We start from the raw sequence: 5,528 nt of genomic DNA, 5'->3' as shown, positions 1-5,528 counted from the left end.
CTTCACACCCGGCTGCAAACCGCCTCAGCGCGTGCTGTAGGTCTTGGCTAATGGGGGCCGGCTGGACCACGTCATCTGCAAAAAGAAGAGACGAAATCCACTGGTACCTAATGCAGACCCCCTCCGGCCCTTGGCTGCACCTAGAAATCCTGTCCATAAAAGCATGGAGACCAACATGCACCGAGAACAGGTCCGACTTAGTGCCAGAAATCTCGACCAAACTCCTGCTCTGCTTCCACAAAGACCAAAAGACCAGATAAAGGGTCCCCGAATCCGTACTCCTGGAGCACCCCCCAGGGCACCATGAGGGACACAGTCAAATGTCTTCTCCAGGTACACAAAACACATGTGGATCAGTTGGGCAAACTCCCATGAACCCCCGAGTACCCTGCAGAGGGTGTAGAGCTTGTCCAATGTTCCACGGCCAGGACAAAAACCACACTGCTCCTCCTGAAGCCGAGGTTTGACTATCGGCTGCACTCTCCTCTCCAATACCCTGGCTTAGGCCTTTCTAGGGAGGCTGAGGATTGTGAACCCCCTATAGTTTGAGCACACCCTTCGATCGCCCTTCTTATAAAGGGGGACCACCACCCCAGTCTGCTAGTCCAGAGGCACTGTCCCCGACTGCCACGCAATGTTGAAGAGGCGTATCAACCATGACATCCACACAACATCCAGAGACTTGAGGTGCTCATGGCATATCTCATCCACCCCGTACCCCTGCCACCGTGGAGCTTTTTAACCACCTTGGTGACTTCAGCCTGGGTAATGAAAGAGTCCAAACCCGAGCCCCCAGCCTCTGCTTTCACCAGGGAATGCTTGACGGCAGGATTGAGGAGAACCTCGAAGTGCTCCTTCCACCACCCGATAATGTCCCCAGTTGAGGTCAGCAGCCCCCTACCCCACTGTAAACAGTGTTGATGAAGCACTGCTTCCCCCTCCTAAACCACCAGATGGCTTGCCAGAATCGCTTCGAGGCCAACCGGTAGTCCTTCTCTATGGCCTTACCGAACTCCTCCCATGCCCGAGTTTTTGCCTCTGCCACAGCCCGGGCCGCAGCACGCTTGGCCTCATGGTACCCGTCAGCCGCCTCAGGAGTCCCACAAACCAACCACAGCCGATAGGACTCCTTCTTCAGCTTGACAGCATCGCTTACTGCCGGTGTCCACAACCACATGCTCCATTTGGATTCTATGTCTCCAACCTCCCTCGGAATCTAGTCAAAGTTCTCCCGGAGGTGGGAGTTCAATACATCCCTGGGTGAGGGCTCTGCCAGATGCTCCCAGCAGACACTCATTAAGCGCTTGGGTCTGCCAAGTCTGTCCGGCTTTTCCTCTTCTAGCGGATCCAACTCGCCACCAGGTGGTGATCAGTGGACAGCTCAGCCCCTCTCTTCACCCGAGTGTCCAAATCATGGGCCGAAGGTCTGATGACACAACAACAGTCGATCATCGACATCCTGCCTAGGGTGTCCTGGTGCCAAGTGTACTAATGAACACCCTTTTGTTTGAACATGGTGTTCATTATGGACAATCAGTAACTGGCACAGACATCCAATAACAAAACACCATTCATATCGGGGAGGCCATTCCTCCCAATCACGCCTCTCCACGTGTTACTGTCACTTTCCACGTGGGCGTTGAAGTCCGTGGACGTTGAAGGCGCAGGGAAGCGACCCTTTCATCCACTGGGGTAAACCCTAACACAAGACGGCTGAGCTGGGGGACAACAAGCAAACCCAGTCCACCGCCTTTCCCCCGTGGGCCACTCCAGAGTAGAAGAGAGTCCAGCCCCTCTCGAGGAGGTGGGTTCCAGAGCCCACACTGTGCGTGGAGGTGAGCCTGACTATTTCTAGTCGGGCCGCCGAGGCCTCCACCTTTGTTTGCTGACCGATCCTCTTTGCACCGGACCCTCATGGTTCCCCTGCAGGTGGTAGGCCCACTGGGGGATGGCCTCACATCCCGTGAGCAGCAACTCATATCACCTTTTAAAATATTCAGAGCAATCTCACACAGGGCTTGAAGAAAGCCTGTTGAGCAGTATGCTAGAATATATTTGTGTTTCTGAGGAATGGCTTGGTACAAAGCCCTGAGTAAGGGGACTTTCCTTTTTATACGCGCAGACATTATGATAATTGGTGAGGAAGTAGGCCCGTTCTTAGTCTGAAATGTTTTGGGCATCAATGAATAAATATCCATGAGCATCTCTGGTTGCATCTTCAAAACTCTTTTCCAAAGGGACCATTTGACGGGCTAGTATATTCAGCTGTAGCTTATCACTCGGATTCTTAAACAACACCATATAATTACTGTTCAGGCTAATGGTTCGACTGTACTTTCCCTGATGAAATATATTTTGAGTCAACATCATGACGCTTATATTTCTATCATGTTATACTGTGTAAAAATCATAACCACGTCAGGATGATGCGAGGCTTGGAAAAAAACATAATGTAAAATAATCCGATTATTCTGATTAGGAGGAAACAGATTTTTGTTTTCAAAAGAATGAAACAATTCTTCCACAAATTTAATCTTTTTATTCATTTTCTGCAATTCAGCATACATGGGTTGAAAAGAAGTGCAAATCCATATATTACTTTCTGGTACCACATCCATCAAATGGTTACAATTTTGCAGAACACTTCTTACAAATAAGGTTTTCCCGCACTCACTGGGTCAAGAATCATGCATGAGAAGGGTGTCCTAAATGTAGGATCAAAATAAATCTACTGTAATTCTGTGGAATGTGACTTTATTTATTTGTTTATTTATTCATTTTTTCTGCTTCAGATGGGCTTACGGCCATACCACCCTGAACATGCCCGATCTCATCTGATCTCGGAAGCTAAGCAAGGTCGGGCCTGGTTAGTACTTGGATGGGAGACCGCCTGGGAATACCAGGTGCTGTAAGCTTCCCCTCCTTGAACCGTCACCTTAACGTGGTGGAGGAGTTTGAGTGCTCAAATGATCCTAGAGGCTATGTTGTCTGGGGCCTAAATGCCCCTGGTAGGGTCTCCCATGGCAAACAGGCTCTAGGTGATGGGTCAGACAAAGAATGGTTCAAGAACCCCTCATAAAGAACAAAATATCGAGGCACGTGACGTCGCCCGGTACGGCGGAGCCAGGGTCCCACCCTGGAGCCAGGCCTGGGGTCGGGACTCGTTGGAGAGCGCCTGGTGGCCGGGTTGCTCCTCGCGGGACCTGGCCGGACCAAGCCCGAACGAACTCGTTGGAGAGCGCCTGGTGGCCGGGTTGCTCCTCGCGGGACCTGGCCGGACCAAGCCCGAACGAGAGACGTGAGGCCATCCACCAGTGGGCCCACCACCTGCAGGGGGAACCGTGAGGGACCGGTGCAAAGAGGATTGGGTGGTGGACGAAGGTGGAGACCTCAGCGGCCCGATCCCCGGATGCGTAGGCTGGCTCTAGGGACGTGGAATGTCACCTCGCTGGGGGGGAAGGAGCCTGAGCTTGTGCGGGAGGTCGAGAGATATCGACTAGAAATAGTCGGGCTCGCCTCCACGCACAGCGTGGGCTCTGGAACCCATCTCCTCGAGAGGGGCTGGACTCTCTTCTACTCTGGAGTGGCCCACGGGGAGAGGCGGCGGGCTGGTGTGGGTTTGCTTGTTGCCCCCAGTTCAGCCGTCTCGTGTTGGGGTTTACCCCAGTGGATGAGAGGGTCGTATCCCTGCGCTTTCGGGTTGGGGAGAGGTCTCTGACTATCATTTCAGCCTACGGGCCGAGTGGTAGTGCAGAGTACCCGGCCTTCTTGGCGTCCCTGTCGGGGGTGCTGGATAGTGCCCCTCCCGGGGACTCCATTATTCTGCTGGGGGACTTCAACGCCCACGTGGGGAACGACAGTGACACCTGGAGAGGCGTGATCGGCAGGAATGGCCTCCCCGATCTGAATCCGAGTGGTGTTTTGTTATTGGACTTCTGTGCTAGTCACGGATTGTCCATAACGAACACCATGTTCAAACATAAGGGTGTCCATCAGTGCACTTGGCACCAGGACACCCTAGGCAGGAGGTCGATGATCGACTTTGTTGTCGTATTATCAGACCTTCGGCCGCATGTTTTGGACACTCGGGTGAAGAGAGGGGCTGAGCTGTCCACTGATCATCACCTGGTGGTGAGTTGGATCCGCTGGAGGAGGAGAAAGCCAGACAGACTTGGCAGGCCCAAGCGCATAGTGAGGGTCTGCTGAGAACGCCTGGCGGAGCCCTCGGCCAGGGATGTATTCAACTCCCACCTCCGGGAGAGCTTCGACCAGATCCCGGGGGATGTTGGAGACATAGAGTCCGAGTGGACCATGTTCTCCGCATCTATTGTAGATGCTGCTGCCCATAGCTGCGGCCGTAAGGTCTGCGGTGCCTGTCGTGGCGGCAATCCCAGAACCCGGTGGTGGACACCGGCAGTAAGGGATGCTGTTTAGCTGAAGAATGAGTCCTATCGGCTGTGGTTGGCTTGTGGGACTCCTGAGGCGGCTGACGGGTACCGTGAGGCCAAGCGTGCTGCGGCCCGGGCTGTGGCAGAGGCAAAAACTTGTGCCTGGGAAGAGTTCGGTGAGGCCATGGAGAAGGACTACCGGTTGGCCTCGAAGCGATTCTGGTAAACCGTCCGGCGCCTCAGGAGGGGGAAGCAGTGCTTTGCCAACACTGTTTATAGTGGGGGCAGGAGACTGCTGACCTCGACTGAGGACATTATTGGGCGGTGGAAGGAGTACTTCGAGGATCTCCTCAATCCTGCCATCACTCATTCCGTGGTGGAAACAGAGGCTGGGGACTCGGGGTTGGACTCTTTCATCACCCAGGCTGAAGTCACAGAGGTGGTTAAAAAGCTCCGCGGTGGCAAGGCTTCGGGGGTGGATGAGATCCGCCCTGAGTACCTCAAGTCTCTGGATGTTGTAGGGCTGTCATGGTTGACACGCCTCTTCAACATTGCGTGGCGGTCGGGGACAGTGCCTCTGGACTGGCAGACTGGGGTGGTGGTCCCCCTTTATAAGAAGGGGGACCGGAGGGTGTGTTCCAACTACAGGGGGATCACACTCCTCAGCCTCCCTGGTAAGGCCTACGCCAGGGTATTGGAGAGGAGACTCCGACCGATAGTCGAACCTCGGCTTCAGGAGGAACAGTGTGGTTTTCGTCCCAGCCGTGGAACACTGGACCAGCTCTATACCCTCTACAGGGTGCTCGAGGGTTCATGGGAGTTTGCCCAACCGGTTCACATGTGTTTTGTGGACCTGGAGAAGGCATTCGACTGTGTCCCTCGTGATGCCCTGTGGGGGGTGCTCCAGGAGTATGGAATCGGGGGCCCTTTATTAGGGGCCATCCGGTCCCTGTACGAGCGGAGCAGGAGTTTGGTCCGCATTGCCGGCACTAAGTCGGACCTGTTCCCAGTGCATGTTGGACTCTGGCAGGGCTGCCCTTTGTCGCCGGTCCTGTTCATAACTTTTATGGACAGGATTTCTAGACGCAGCCAAGGGCCGGATGGGGTCTGGTTTGGGGACCAGTAGATTTCGTCTCTTCT

The 5,528-nt window shown here is 54.3% G+C and overlaps 1 non-coding gene across 1 annotated transcript; it reads left to right on the top strand.

Annotated features, from left to right (window-relative positions):
* The first annotated feature begins 2,796 nt into the window (after nt 1-2,796).
* On the top strand, nt 2,797-2,915 carry LOC124874576. Its single transcript, XR_007039842.1, has one exon. It is a non-coding gene; the product is annotated as a 5S ribosomal RNA (ribosomal RNA).
* Nucleotides 2,916-5,528: the final 2,613 nt, after the last annotated feature.

The sequence above is a fragment of the Girardinichthys multiradiatus genome, chromosome 9 (assembly GCF_021462225.1).
Source record: "Girardinichthys multiradiatus isolate DD_20200921_A chromosome 9, DD_fGirMul_XY1, whole genome shotgun sequence".
In the NCBI taxonomy this organism is placed as follows: Eukaryota; Metazoa; Chordata; class Actinopteri; order Cyprinodontiformes; family Goodeidae; genus Girardinichthys; species Girardinichthys multiradiatus.
The sequence above is the reverse complement of the archived record's forward strand: the minus strand, read 5'-3'. Positions and strand labels throughout refer to the sequence as shown.